This window comes from Antechinus flavipes, chromosome 4, assembly GCF_016432865.1.
Source record: "Antechinus flavipes isolate AdamAnt ecotype Samford, QLD, Australia chromosome 4, AdamAnt_v2, whole genome shotgun sequence".
NCBI classification, from domain to species: Eukaryota; Metazoa; Chordata; class Mammalia; order Dasyuromorphia; family Dasyuridae; genus Antechinus; species Antechinus flavipes.
This window is the reverse complement of record NC_067401.1, coordinates 415,632,701-415,648,860: the sequence shown is the minus strand read 5'-3', so window position 1 is coordinate 415,648,860 and position 16,160 is coordinate 415,632,701. Positions and strand designations below refer to the sequence as shown.

The 16,160-nt window shown below is 35.2% G+C and overlaps 1 protein-coding gene across 1 annotated transcript in view; it reads left to right on the top strand.

Annotated features, from left to right (window-relative positions):
* The first annotated feature begins 918 nt into the window (after window positions 1-918).
* Window positions 919-16,160, top strand: part of CEP350 (centrosomal protein 350) — a 178,223-nt gene continuing 162,981 nt past the window's right edge. The window contains exon 1 of the mRNA XM_051998844.1: window positions 919-1,001. The gene's annotated coding sequence lies outside the window, so the exon portion shown is untranslated. The remainder of the gene's footprint in view (window positions 1,002-16,160) is intronic.

Here is a 16,160-nt window from a genome sequence, read left to right as displayed (position 1 = left end):
AGTAAAAAAGGAGAAAAGCAGCTTCTCCGTCTCCTCTTTTTTCCTCTTCCAGGATGACAAAATCCTGAATGAGGTCCATGGGTTAATAGAATTAAGTTTGGGAGAAACCGCAGAGCATCTAGCCTAACTTCTCTCATTTTACGGGAAACAGAGGTCCAGGAAGATTAGAGTAGCTTCGAACTCGGGTGCTCTGAAGTCCAAAATGCGGCTCTCTCCTGCAAGCATTTCGTAGCCAATAAGTGAAACACCTTCGCCTCGTAGCTTTAAATCTAGTCAATTTTAGTTTTGGGGTTTCCAGACTTCCCAGTCACAATACAAATCTTGTCTCCCTGCCCGCAGGATGAAATGCACTAGAGGAGAAGAGGCAACTTTTGGAGGCTGACAGAATTTGGATTCCACTTACTCCGTGCTCAAACTCGAGCCACACTTAACATGGCGTCCAGGAGCTCCCGCCGCGCCTGTCCTCACTTTTCGGCCACACTCATTATGGCCGGCGCGGAACTTTGCGGCTGGCGCAGAGAGTCTCGGAGTAGTCCTCGCGAGGTTTCCGGGGCCGGGATTACTCCCGCCCTGCCTTGCGCCTGCCGCCGCCGCTGCCGCTGCTGCCGCTACCGCCGCCTCCGCCGCCGCCGCAGCTCCTCCTCCGTGTCAGTTGTTGGTCTGTAATGGCGACCGAACTGCTGCCGCTGCCTCCGCCGCCCCTGCCGCCGCCGAAGTGACTCTCCCGGCGGGAGGAGTGGAGCCGGGCCAGAGGCAGAGGGAGTCCGGGCGAGCCGAAGCGCCGGAGGTTGCGCTGTCGCGGGAGGGGAAGCCAGCTTCTCCCTCCTTAGCGTCTCTCCCCGCCGGCCGGCGGGTGGAGAAGGCAGCCGGTGCCAGGCCGGGCCGGGCCGGCCGCACGTCCCGGCCCAGCGGACAGGCCGGGTGGCGGCGTCGTCGCTGCTCCTCCCGCCCGGCCCCACGGGATGAGCCGGCGCAGCCGGGGCCGGAGGCGACTCTCTCAGGTGAGCCGCGGGCGAGCTAGGAGGGGGCGCGGGCTAGCACCGAGGCCGCGAGTCTGAGGCGGGGTGGGGCCGGGAGATCAGCAGGCTGCGGGACCCGACCCCAGATAGTCGTCTCTCTCCCTATTCGGCTGGCCCGGAATGGAGCGAGGCACCTGCCGGAGTCCGTGGCCGCAGCCCCCGGTCTTTCTCTCGGGAAACTCCCGCAGTGGCGATCGTCTCCCCGGCCTTGGGGCTGACAGCGCATAGAGAGGCCTGGCAGCTGCTGGCCATGGGCTTCGGGCTGTCCCTAAAGCTTGGGGAAGTGACCCCTGGAGAAGCGACTTCGGGGTCCCCCGCCATCATCAGGCTGCAGCTCAGGACTCCCAACTTCAGCTCTCATCATCGCTTGGCACGGAGTGCGGTGGGGCTGGACAGCTTCAGGGTCCGGGCGTGTTGTGTAGAAGGCTGCGCATTCCTTCCGAAGCTCAATTTCCGAGGTGAAATTGAGAATGGTATAATGTAGCAGAAATCTTTGATCCCGAAGAACGTTCCTGGAGAACGGGCACAGTTTTTGTTGCTGCCACCTTTGTAATCCAGTTTTTAGTACCGTGCCTGCCTGCCACATAGTAGACCAGGCAGTCAATTTAACTGTCAACAATCTGAAAATCTTTATTAAGCCATTAAGTACCAGTGAATGCTGGTTGACTCGACCTGTTTCCCTACCCCTCTTCGAGATTTTCAAAATTTATTTTTACTGTACTTGGCCCATAACAAGGGATTAATAAACGCTTGTTGATTGACTGACTTCCTTTAATTGTTTTAACTTTAGAGAAGTCTTATAATTACGTCTGGAGATTGTGAGATAATGTTACTCTTCTACATTTAAATATTTCTGGGAGGATTGTATCTTTAGACTTTGGGTAACAATCCGGACACCTCAATAAACAATCATAACATTTCTGGAATGTATTTGTAGTTAAGACGTTTTGAATGAAACTGCAGTATACAGCTAATTAAAAAGGAAATGAGATTTGATGTGTTTTTCTTGCTGTGTTAGAAATTGCTTCAAACTGCTTATTTTTATTCTGATACACTGTATATATACACGTCTTATTTGTTGTAATCAAGCAAAACTGAACAATTAAGCTGGCTTTGCATTAAAAATTATATTATGTAAGGCAAAAAATGAGAAGTGAGTTTTTTTGTCTTTTTTTGGCAAACTGGAATGGCACATAAGTATTTAGTAAATGCTTCTTCACTTGATAAATATCAGCTAAAAAATAAACTTCTATGTGAGGCTGTCACATTGACATACCAGTATTCCATTTATAAGTGTAGAACTATGACATAAGTGAATAAAAGTATTGCACTAACTTTTGTACCACATTTATTTTAATGGAATTTTAAATATACTTGTATCCTGCCTCAAAAATAACTGATATAATTATGCTGTCCAAATAAATAAAATAAATTCTGATATTTTGCATGATTTCATACTTTTAAAAAAATACCTGCATATGCTTTTATATGCTTTAATGGCTTTCAAGAGTAGCAGTGATGTTTTTCTTTACCTCTTTCCAAGATGTAATAATAATTCTGTATTCTTAATAACTTAATGTAACCAATAATATAAGTAACCTGCACGCTGATACATTTTACATTTTGTATGATTATTTTATGACTATATAAATGAGAAAATTAATTTCTATAAGTTTTATTCACATTGCTTGTGTGCATTATTTGTAGATTTTTCAGGACTCGATATCAGGTAGTTAAGGTAGTGTTTCCCAAACTGTGTCCTGGGGAACCTGCTCTTCTTTGAGATATGAAAGAGTTGGGAGAGATCTCACTGGCTGTGCAATCCAAATTATATCTGAAAAAGAAATTCCTCTTTCATGAGAATTTTGATGTTATATTAATAGTTCTCTGAAATGTGAAATTGTGTTAAAATTATATTAAGTAATTTAAAATTTCTAAGAGGTTAATTTTCACCATTTTCATTCCTAAATGTCATTACATTATCCTAGGGAATATTTTATATTCCTGTGTCAGTTTTTGTATTTTGTCAACAATTTGAGCCCAAGAATATTTTAAAATACAGATTCCTTTGGGAAATGCTGATCTAAGTTCTTTGCTTTTTTTCCCCTCTGTTCATCAGTGTTTTGCTTTTTTCCCCCTTAAAACTTTGCTTCTCCATCACATTATTGGTAGAAAGTCTAATGAAAACTGAAATGGTCAAGTTTAATACTTATTAGTTTTTTAGAAAGAAGGAAGATGAAGCTTTTGACTGAATTAAATGGTATATTTTGGGGACTACAGTCAACATATATTTAGTCTCTGTTATTTTTCACATGTTAGGCTGGAAAGGAGAGAGGGCTATTGGTACAAATAGGAGCAAGATAATTCAATCTTCAAGAAATTATAAGCCTGATAGTCTGGTAAGGGAGGACAAATACATAATTAGGATATGATTGCAATGAGGCTACAAAATGTTATGGAGAATACACAATGTTGTAAAGAGGGAGAAATAACTTCTCATAGAAACTATACTTTTCATTGTGCTTTCATGTACCTTTTTTTAATTTGACTCACAAATTAACTTTACTGAGGTAAATAGGAAATTTTTCAGTTGACGAAATAAAGATATAAGAAAGTTCAGCCCATTTATTTACATTCGGTATTTCACTTTTCCACCAGTATAAATTATCTAGAGCTCCATGAAACTTTTTTGGGGAAGGGTGGAAGGTGTTCTGCACCAATGGTTTCATCTACCTTCAGCAATCTTTTAGGTGAAATATATACGCAAACTATGTTTCATATTTAAAAAAAAAAAAAAAGCAAACAATTAAAGACTTACTAGTGCCAAATTCTAGAAAGCTGGGATACTTTTAGAAGAATAAAATTTGAAAGTTCACTTTATAATATATAAAGAATGAAAATGTGAAATTCACATGTGAAAACATGTGAAATACACTTGTAATTACTGAGTGGGGCACAGACACTCTTCTCTTTTGGATATTCTTTCAGATTCCAGTGGATTTTATACCCACACTGCAGTTTGTGTAAGTTGCTTCTAAAGTAGAAACTCTGATTAGCCTGGAAACCTTAGTCTGCATCAAAAGGGAGTCAGAGTATTTGCTAAGCAGGGTCTTGAAGGATGTAAATAGACATGAAATGAAGATGAGAGAGAGCAGGATGAGATTGGGGAATTGGGAAGTTGTCCAGTTTGCCCAGAATATAGAGTATGTAAAAAAGAACATGATTAAATAAGGCTGGAAAGTTAGGCTGAATCAGTCTTTTATTTTATTGGGTAGGTGATGAACTTTCTGAAGGTTTTTTTTGAGATTTCTGTGACATCCTGAAGAATGGCTTAGAAAAGGGGAGAGTCGGTGCAGGGAAACTATTTAAGAATTTGGTGCATTTCTCCTGCCAAGAAGTGCTTCCACTACTTTAGTAAATACTAACGACAACACATTTATATAGTGCTTATCATAATTTTATAGGTGAGAATGCTGAAACCCAAAGAGACTGTGACTTGTATGATTTGTTACATAACTAGCAAATGTCAGATGTGGGATTCATACCCTGGTCTCCTAATTGTCTGTCCAATGCTCTTGCTTACTGTACCACAGTCCCTGAAATAAGGCTGACATTTTCTTTTGATACTGTAATACTTTTTATTTCTGGCACTTCAAAACATTTGACAGTTTTGTTTAAATGTAGGCTACTATATCCTCAACATATCTAAAAAGTCATAGACTTTTGGAGGGTTGGTTGTTTTTTTTTAATTTTAGAAAACATCATCTTTTGAAACTTAACTATCCAATAATAATCATAGTCAATAGTAATAATAACCTACATTAATATAGCTTTTAATAGTTTACAAAATATTTTCTTCATAACCTTTCAAGGAGGTAGGTAATTATTGATGAGGAAACAGGCTCCAAGATAAAGTGAATTAATCTGTACCTGGACTGCAACCTTAGTCTTCTGATTCAAAGCCTAGTATCCTGAACAATTGCAATATTTATTTATTGCGTTCTCTGCCTTAAATCTCTTCCCTTTGCATCCTGTCCTCCATATAGCCAGTAAGGTGATAATCATAAAGCAAGGAATTGACCTTATTATCACCCTCTTCAGAAAGCTTCAGTGGCTCATTGTAGCCTCTAGGATAAAATACAGATTTGATTGGCATTTAAAACCATTCACAATCTGGCTTCAGCCAGACTGTATACATTACCAGAATTAATATTTATTACTCTTTTTACTGATTCTGCCAGTTCTACCCAAGTTGGTCTCTTTGTTGTGCCTAATTTCACTGGGTCACTGATTCTGGATGTTTACACAGAGTATCTTATGCTTCAAGCCACTCTCTTCACTTCTGTCTCTTATATTCCTAGCTTCCTTCAAAGATAAGGTCAGGTTCCAACTCCATCATGAATCCTTTTTAAATTTCTTTTCCTCATTTTCTTGTATTTATTTTGTGCGTATTTTATGTTTATTCATGTGGGTACATGTAATTTTCCATAATAGATTATAAACTCTGAGAGGGCAGATCTTATTTCATTTTAATCATTTTTATCTTTGTATCCCCCTTGACTAGTGTAGTTTCTGTCCTATAGTAGTTACACAAATATTCTGTTGATTGATCAATCTTTTCACTATGATGATAAAATGTACTACTTCTATTGTTGGAGACAAGTTTTAAAAATTTAATTGCTTGGGACAGCTAGGTGGTTCAGTGGATAGAGCACCAGCCCTGAAGTCAGGAAGATCTGAGTTCAAATGTGATTTCATTAACACTTTGTAGCTGTGTTACCTTGGGCAAGTCACCAAGTGCCTCAGCCAAAAAAAATTTGCTTGTTTTTCTCCTTAAAAATAATTATTATTAAACTTGCATTATGACACACAACCTTAAGAAAATATATAATCAAATGTTTGTTTGGGTTTGGAATTTAATGACTTTTTTTGCACATTAGCTTAATTCTTCTAATAACAAGTTTTCTTAGGCCAATGTTAAAAACTGATTTGCATTTCTTCCTTAAAATAGCAACTTTTTGTGGGGTTTATCAACTAGAAAAATGTTTGAATATGGCTGGAAAACTAGATGAGGATGAAAAATTTGCTCCAGAAAATCTGCATATAGTTAATTATCCTATATTTGTTTTGGTGATAGTCACTCTGACATGGTAAAAAGTGGATTTAGGATACTCCTGATGTGTCACTGGGCACATTATAATTTCTATAAATCATTTCCTCTTAGTCACAGAATTATAAAATTTAAGAATTTTAAATTTAAGGAATCTTAAAGATGATCTTACTGAAGCTCTTTATATTACAGATGAGGAAGTCAAGACTCAAGAGAGATTAAAATGACTTTCCCAAAGATAAGAAAGTGTCAAGAGTTGGGTCTATTTTACTAGCTCCCAATTCAGTTCTATTCTATCTCTGCTACAGTTTATATTTATTTGATCTGTCAGATTACTTGAAGTAAATACAAATTGATCTGATTCAGGTGTGGCTCTTAGTTTGGGAGTCTTAACTGTTGGAGATTATTATGTCTATTAATTTTGGTACCTAAGAGAGGGGAAAAGCATCAGTGATCTCTTGCAATATCAAGCTAAAAAATATTATACTAGCTATTAATTCAAATGACCACTTTTACTTAATTGAAAATATCATTCCATCAGCAAATATTTATTAAACGCACATGTACCAGCTACTCTGCTAGGCCCTAGTGTTAAAAAAAAAAATACAAAAATTAAGTGGCCCTTGCTCTTAAACAGCTTACTTCTATTGAAGGAAAAGATTGCTACTGCTATAAGTAAACTAAATACACACACAGAGAGACACGAAAAGTAAACAAGGAAGTTTTTGGAGGGGAATAGTAATTGGGAGGAGGAGATCAGGATGGGGTTTCCATAGGCGGTGACTTTTAGGAAGCTAGAGATTTTAAATGAAGTGATAAGGTAGTTTCACTGGACAGTTTGAGTAAAAGTATGGACACTGTAGGTAAATATCCTACAAGGGAAACAGCAAATAAATCAGTTGGTCGGGAATGGAGAATATGTGAAAGTGTTTTGTGTAATAAACTTGAAAAGCTAGGTTGTGGAGGCAGTTGTGAGGGCTTTTGAAGTGCCAGAGTTTGTATTTTTTTCTTAATGGCAATAAGGAACTTTTGAACAAGAAGGTAATAATAGAGAAGTTTTGTGTATATATATACACATATATATTTATTAAGAATTCTGTTAAGCTTTAAAAAAATTAAACAGAAATGTCTCAGAATTAATTGCTATAGATATGTATTTTTTGTTACATTTCAAATGTGTAATAGCCAAGTGAAGCTATGGAATTCTTAAAATGTTTTCATATTTATCTTTGAACAGAATTTTAACTCTAAAATAAAAACATTTTGTGTCCTGGGGGAAAAAATGAAATACTATTTTGGCAGCTGAATTGAGGTGGAATAGAGAGGGGACCAGGTGAAGACAGAAATAAATTAGCTGGCTTTGCAATTATCCAACCAAGAAGTAATGAGGGCTTGAATTAGTGTGATAGTAATGCTGTTAGTAGAGTGAAGAGGACTGATAGTAGAGATTTCTTGGAATAAAATCTTGAAGACTTGGTAGCTGATTGGATATGTGAGGTAAGGGATAGGGAAGAGTTGAGAATCTAAGGTTTTGAACCTGAGTGATTGGAAAGATGGTGGTGCTTTACATAGAAATAGGAAAGTTATGGAGAGAGGGAGAAAGATAAAATTATTTTGGATATGTTTAGTTTGGCATGCTTTTGTGATATCTAGTGGGAAATATTTAGGGGCCATTTGGGATGGGAGCTCAGGAAAGAGACTAGGGCTGAATATATATATAAACTTGGGAATCACTTACATAGAACTCATGAAACATGATGAAATTGCTGTAAGAGAAAAAAGATAAAGACTAAGGACAGAAACCTAGGGTACAGCTACAGATAGATGTGGATGTTATTCCAGAAAGGGAGTTTAAGAAGGAGTTGCCAGAGAAGTGGAAGAAGAATTAGGAGAGCAGTGAAAACTTAGGGAGGAAGAATCTGGGAGGAATGGGATGGTATCATATATGCAGAGAAAATTCAATTAGAGAGTTGAAGTGAGGATAAAAAATAAAAATTAAAAGTATGGAGAAAACTAAAAAAAGTACCTACTAGTGGTTTTACTCATATTATTTAAAATTCTTTCAGATGATATATTTTGTAAGTTTAAAATTTTTTGTATTTATTTGATATCTGAAATTAAAAAAAAAAAAAACTGTTCTTAAATGTGCTGCCTAAATTGATTTGGGGAAAAAAATAGTTAATATATCAAGGTTCTTAAGTTAATTTATGTATTGGTTTTCTTTGTATGTATGTATTTTAAAATGTTATATATGTTAATATATTTTAAAATGTTACTGAGAGGTTCATAGTTTTCACCAGATTGCCAAAGAGGATCCATAATAGAAGTAGTTTGAGAATCTCTGCACTGGATCTTCATGGGTATCATTGGATCATGGGAGTTGTCTAGTTATCCCTTTGTGCCTACTACTATATAACTAATTTGCCTACCACCTATTATCCTCAAATTGTTTCCTTTACAATACCTCTAGTTTAGCTAAGCCTCACTTTACAAAATTTTAGATATCTTTCTTAAAATTGTGTATAACCTACATTTTGTATCTTAAATCCTTTAAAATACGTTAGGGAGAAATACTGTTTCGAGGAAATATTTTTTTGAAGGGAAGAAAACATTTCTAAAATAATACCCAGATCATAATTTTTTGGTTTAAAAAAATTTAGATTTTGGTAAATTAAATTTTCTCAAAGCAAGAAGCACATGTAATTTTTGTTCATTGTAATCATGGACTTGTAGACGATCCCCCCAAATAAAAATTTAAAATCTTAAAAACTTTTATACTTTAATCAAGTAAGGGAGTCACATTCATGAGTAATGTTTGTGTCTGAAAAATAATTGGCTTCATTCGTGATTGCTATATGCAATATGTATAAATCAACTTTAATGTTTGTAGAAATGTCATTATAACGTAGACATATTGTAATATTTTAGAAAAGTTTTTCAGTTGATAGTTATTTAAGCATTAGCATTTATGGTCATTGACAATTTATGCTTTAACTACATGGGACAGTTGGAAATTTTTCATCTGGGATTTTTTTTTTTTTTTTTTAGTATATTTATAGGGTAAATTCTTGACTAGACATTTGTGAGTTTAGATTTTACTGTTATTGGGAAAATAGATATCAGCATTTAATCTAAATAAAATTAGACATCTTATAATAATCATCTTGATTTTGAATAGTTTTTAGCATGTGAAATTTGGACATGGAAAACAGTTTTTATGCACAAATTTTAATATTCCAAAACCAAAATAAGTTATTGATATGTAAGATTATTAGAGAGTAAGACTTAATAAGAGTGTGACAATTTGGGATTGGTCTCTTTAAGCATTAGCCCAAAGGCAAGAATCGAACAATGAACAAATATTTGTTTTGTCAGTCAGTCACTGCCCTCAAGAGGTTTTTATTCTTTGGGGGAAAACAACATGTACATATATAAGTACAGTAATTTCTCAACTTTTGTGAAGGTGATGTTCCTAGCAAACATAGAAAGTCAAAAACACAAATGTTGATACATTGATCTTATGGGAAATAGGGAGTTAGGTTTCTGCTACCACCAAAGATTCTAGTCTTTTGTTAGAGATTGTTGAAAATACACTTTTCTGTATATAATTCTTTTTAACAAAATGCTAATTCTGATATGTACTTTTCCTAATAGAGTAACCATGAAATAATCCATAAAATGCAACATGCAAAACATTTTTTCCTTACTAGGATTCTGTGACCTTTTGTGCTATTGTAATTTAAAAAAATGATTTTAGATGTTTTTCTCTTTTCATAATACATGAAATCTATACCACAAATACCAAACAAATATATTTCTTAAAACTAAAATACTTTTCAACCAGAATCTTACCATCTACTGTATCAAATGGCCATGTGAGGATGGCTACATTACACTGCTGTAAACCTCTACTATGGCTGCCTTCTGAAAACAAAAGGAAGTCAAAAGAAGTCTTGGCATCACTGTAGAGCCCAAAAGTCTTGCACTACACTTTGGGGGCATAATTGCAACCCAGAATTTGAGATTTAAAGGGCAAACAGTAAAAATATGCAGTGAATGCACAGGGAACTCTTTGCCTCTATAACAATAGGTTGAATAAGACCGGTGAAGTGCTTCACAGGACATCAACTGTTCCACCAATTTACATGCATTTAGCGCTAATTTTTTTCTCTACTTTTAATAGCCATGAATATATGAGGTTGCCAGTTTAGAAGTGAAAATGAGGCCATCAATAAAGTCACATGAATGCTTGATGTCCCTATTGGATAAATGTTGAGAATTAATTTTAAGTGCAAATTGAATTCAAGGTGAATGCAAGGGAAGGGCATTAGTGGCAAATCAGGAATTGAGTTTTAACTTTGAAGGGAAAAGGGAATCTAAGGAAGAGATGAAGAAGGAGTACATTGTGGACAGGCCATGTAAAAGTATGGATATGAAAGCTGGAATGTTGTATATATGGAATGGCAAGCAAACTGGAAAAATACTGGATAAAAAAAGAAAATATGCTCTTGCAGGTGAAATTATATCTTGCAGGATATAATTGGAAGGTAACTAATTTGTAGTAAAAGTATTTGAGACTCTGACATTTATAGCCACTGTTACTTTGAACAAATTATCTAACTTCCTTAGGTTTTCCTTAATTTCCTCAAGGAACTTCTCTGCATTCTATTTGCTATTCTCCCAACTGGGCGCAAAATGAATACCACATGCTTCATATTAATTACTATTAATTTTTTTTAAAAATTAGATTTTATAAGTGAGGATGTGTTTAGGTAAAAAAGGGCAAAGTTAAAAGTAGAGGTGGCTAAAAAGGACTAGGGTTTGTTTGGGAGAGATAATCTCCAAATCTCTTATATTTGATATTCAGATATATTTTGTACAGTAATGTGTAAGAATTTGATGTTCTGAAAGTTTAGCTTAAAAAATCTTGAGCATATTATAAAGAGTTGGCTTAGGAAGGACTAAGAACTTTCAGTTTCCTTGTTGTGATCACTCTTCTTTTTCTTCTTTTTCATGATGTATGATTAGTCTTTGTGTAAAAACGTAAGAGAGACCTAGGGTCAACAAAATAATAAAATATTTTAGGTGCTGTCCATAAACTTGAGAATTTCTTGAATGAATAATGAAAGTTGATTGCTAAGTCATACAACTCAACTTTGGTCAATATTCTCCTTTTCCTTGTGGTATGAGGGGAAGAACGATAGAAATAGTCAGAAGACTGGGAGTTCACCACTTCGACTTATAATCTTGTATGATTTTGTACAATCACTTAACCTCTCTGGACCTCAGTTCCATCTTATACAACATTAGTTGACCTACAAAGTCCCTTCTAGCCCCAGTTCTCTGAACCTATAAACCTTTTACTTCTCTCTTTCTTTCTCTTTTTCTCCTTCCCAATTCCCTTCCCTCTTTTTTGTCTCCTTTTTTTCTACGAACAAAGGTCACTCCCAATCTCTCAGGAAATTGGTACTGGTGCCTTGTCCTTTATTTTCTTGTCTTACCTTACTCCCTTGATCCTTTTGCTTCTCCCAGGATAAAGTCCCTATACTTTATTTTCTTTAAGTATTGTATCTAGCATTAACTATATGATGGAAGGATATTTTTTCCTCCTTCCTCTACTTCCCTCCACTTCCATCTTCTCTCTCCTCTCCCCCCCCCCCCCCCCCCCCCGATTGTGTGTAGCTTTCCGTTGAATTTCTTATAGAGAAACTTTGTTTCTTGAAACTTGAATCAAGATATTGTTGAGCAAATGGCCACTTCATTTCACTGAGTCACCAGGCTTTGGTGAGTCACTATTTCATCATTTGCAAAATAGAAATGTTTTTCTAGATTTATTTTTCATGTGCTATCAAGTCATCTAGACTAATAACTTGGAAGTCATCTTTGATTGCTCCCTTGCTCCCAAACCAATCAGTTACTAAACTCAAGATTGTTTATTTTTTAATGCTGTTCACATTTTGTTCCTTTTTTTCTTTTCCCACTAATTTTATCCATTATTTTCATTCCATTACTTCCCCTTTCAAGAACTTAGTCATCTGGTCCAACCCACTAATTTTGCAGATAAAAAACTAAGATCTAGAGATTGTAAACTGTCTGGGGTAACACAGCTTGTTGTCTAGAACCCAGATCAGTAGGTACGTAGGAGCATAGATCTACCCTCTAGTCGAACCCTTTCATTTTACTGTTGAAGAAACTGAGAACCAGAGAGATTGTGACTTGCCCAAGGGTCACATTAGTGTTAAAACTAGAAAGTAAGATTTAAACCCAACCAGTTCCTTATGACTTCAGGCTCAGTGTTTGAAATGATCTGCCATTGTATGTGTTTGTATAATCCTCCTGTGGGCAGGGACCATGTTGCCTTTTTTTTTTTTTTTTTTTTTAAAGGCAGCTAAGGTAGCATAGTGTAGAGCGGATTGGACTTGAAATCAGGAAGATTTGCTTCCAGTTCTGCTCCAGACACTTAGTTGAGTGACCTTAAGCAAGTCACCTAATTCCTCAGGCTCAGTTTCCTCATCTGCAAAAATGGGAATAATAATATACTTGCCATCACAGAGTTGTACATGTATATGTAAAATATTTGCACCATAATGTGATATGTAAATGTAAATTGTGGTTGTGGTTATTTTTTTTACTTTACCTCTCCTAGCCAGTGTTACGTGCATATTAAACACTCAGAATATGCTTATTAATTTAATAGTGTGTTCTTTTAGTGGATCTGTGATCCCATTGGGATCTCACTACCCAGAGAAAACAACCCTTTCATACTTATTCTATACAATTTTTGTTCAGATCTTTTCATAAAATAGCCACTGAATTCACTGTAAGTTCTTATTCTTGTTTTTTAAATATTTAGTGGTTATTAATGCAGCACTTGGAGTTTCTTGTCATTCCTCACTCTTGTTCCAGAAAGTTAATTATTTTGTGTGGATCCCATGTAAACAGATCTTTATTGAGTCTCTGTTTTGGCAAGTTAATGATCAAATTGCAAGCGTTACTTTATATTTATATATTATTTTTTTAAAGGATTTATTATTTTTCTCTCTTACAGTCCTTCTCCTATAGAAACTTTTTTTTAAAACTCCCAAAAACAAAACCCTTACAATAAATATGCACATTTCTTCATTGACTATACTCAGATATAAAATTCAGTAAATAATTATTAAGGGTCTACTATGTGCTCGGCACTGTGCTATAGAAACACGTTTTCTTCTGAATTTTGAGTCTTATCATGTTTTTTGGTAATAAGTAGATAGTATGATTCATCTTCAGTTCTCCAGATTCATGATTTTATCATTGTATTAGAGTTTTAAAGTCTTAAAAATTTTTTTTTTAAGGAGTAATGTTGTGTAAATTGTTATCAATCTGCTCATTTGACTCTGTGATGGATCAAAGAGATCTTCATATTGTTCTTTGAAATTGTTCATCTTATTACTTATAACATAATATTCCATTAACTTCATATAACAACTTCTTTAGCTATTTCATAATAGATTTATCAGTTTGGTGGGGCTTTTTGCTTTCAATTTTATTAATCTCATTTTAATTTTAAGAATTTCTATTTGTTGCTTACTTGGAAATTTTTGATAATCAGAATTTTCAAATTTAATGATTTTCTCTTTTATTTTTTTCCTTTATTGAAAAAGTGTTTTGGGATATAAATATTCTCCTATGACTTATTTTAACTGCATCCCATAAATCTGAATGTGTTCATTTTAATTGTTGCTTTCTTTGATGATGTTTTCTTTTGTTTTTGTAATTTGTTCTTTGACCCATAATTTTAAATTGTTAGTTTCCAATTACTTTTTAATTTTATCCCCAGGCATATTATTGAATTTAATTTTTATTGTCTTGTGATTAATAAATGATATTTTCAGTGTCTTTTTTGAGGGGAAAAAACATTTTTTGATGATTGTGCTCCAATACATGCTTAGTTTTTGTAAAGATGCCATCTTTGTATTGAGAGTACATTGAAATACTTGGAAGTACTTTATTCTTTCTAATCCCATTTAGTAATCACAAGCTAATCTTCTCTAATTTTTCTAAAAAAACTTTGTTCAAGTCCTTCTTTCTTGCTATCTTTTGATGTTTGTTTAGATCTGAAAGAGGTCCATTGAGATTCTCCATTATTATAGTTTCACAACTGTTCCTCTAATTTGGTGAACTTTTCCAGTAACTTGACTATGCTTTCAGTTTTCAGATTTACTTGTCCTGCTCTATCCTCTCTGTTACACTCCAGATTTGAATCACCAGCTGCCTTTTATCTCTGACTGGATGCCAGTAAGCCCCTTAAACCCAACATGTCCAAAACTAAACTCATTTTCCCCCCTATCCCATCCCCTGCTCCAACTTTCCTATTGCTGTTGAGGGCAACATTATACTTTCAGTTCCTCAGGCTTGCAAATTAAATGTATTTTTCAACTCCTCACTATTACTCCTCAAAGCCAATTTTTTGCAAAGTTCTATTGATTTCACCCTTGCTGTATCTCTTGAATATCCTCCCTTTTCTCCTTTGACACTGCAGTAGCTGGGATAAGCGCTCATCATCTCATTCCTAAACTGCAGTAGTCCTCTGGTAAATCTTCCTTCTCAAGTCTCTTCTCATTCTAATCCATTCTCCATGTACTACCAAAGTAATTTTCCTAAACTGTTAAGTCTGACCATTTTACTTCTTACTTAATGAACTCCAGCAGCTACATTTCTACCTTTAGGAGCAAATACAGAATCATCTGGCATTCAAAGTTCTCTCTTTTCCTCCCTTCTTCCTTCTCCCTCCCCTCCTCCCACTTCTTTTTCTCTTTCTCTGTCTCTATGTAGATCTCTTCTCTTTCTTTCTCTCTCAGTATGTCTGTATTGAGAGACCTAAGATGGGAAAATAGCTTGAGGCTAAATTTTCAAGCTTACTTTAGTTCATTTATTATTTAATGATTTAATGGATAAGTCTATATGCCCTGAGTTTGTTGAAGTACAGAATAGTAACATTGAAGAACTTTGACAGATTTATAAAGTTGAATTTAGAATGAGTAAACCTTATGGAAACTTTTCTAAAATTTTATGAATAGACTTTTATAACAAAAAAGAAAGAAGTTTTTTTTCACAGTTAAGAGTTGCTGTTATGCCAAATTAGCTTGAACTGTTAACATTTTGGTGATTTTTTTTTTTTTTTACATCAAATTAAGTTTCTAGTTCTCTCCTTCCTTTTTGCCCCTCCCTTTTACTTTTCATACATGTGAAGTCATGCAAAGTAAATTTCCAAATTAGCCATATTCCTTCCCCAGCTCCCATCAAAACCCAATAATATTAACAATAAAGTGGGGGGGAAAGTTTTCTTCTGCTCTCAGAGATCATGATGTCTCTCTGTAGGTGCATAATGTTTTTCATCATGAGTGTTTTGGTGCTTGCTTTGGCAATACATGTCCTAAAAATAAGTCTTTTGAAATTGTTGTAAGAATCTTATATTCATAAGAATAATGAAATCTTTCACAGTTGAGCTTTGTTATATTGTTACTATGTAACTTTTTTACTTGCTTCACTTTGCAGCGACAGTGACAGTCTGACTGTTCCATAAATAAAATACTCCATGTCTTGGCTCTAGGAATTTTCTCTAGCTATCCCTATTATACTTAGAATGCCCTCTCACCTCATTTCTACCTACTGGTGTCCTTTAAATCTTAGCTAAAATCCCATATTCTACAGAAAACTAATCCCATTCTTAGAGTGGGATTTATAAATCCCTTTATATATATATAAACTCTTTATAAATAAATATTTATTGACTTTTAAGTGTTTAGATACCATGTTGTGTTTCCTATAACAAGTATTATGATGTATATATTTTAGTTTTACTCTTGGTACTTATATTTCATTTTAAAATTTCAGTTCAATTTTGCCCTTTTCATCAGGAATGCTTGGAAATACTTTATTTCACTAAATATCCATTTCTTTTTCCTGGAATTACATTTACTTTTGTTAAATAGGTTATTCTTGATTGTAATCCTTTATATTTATGTTGCCTTTAAAATATCAAATTCCAA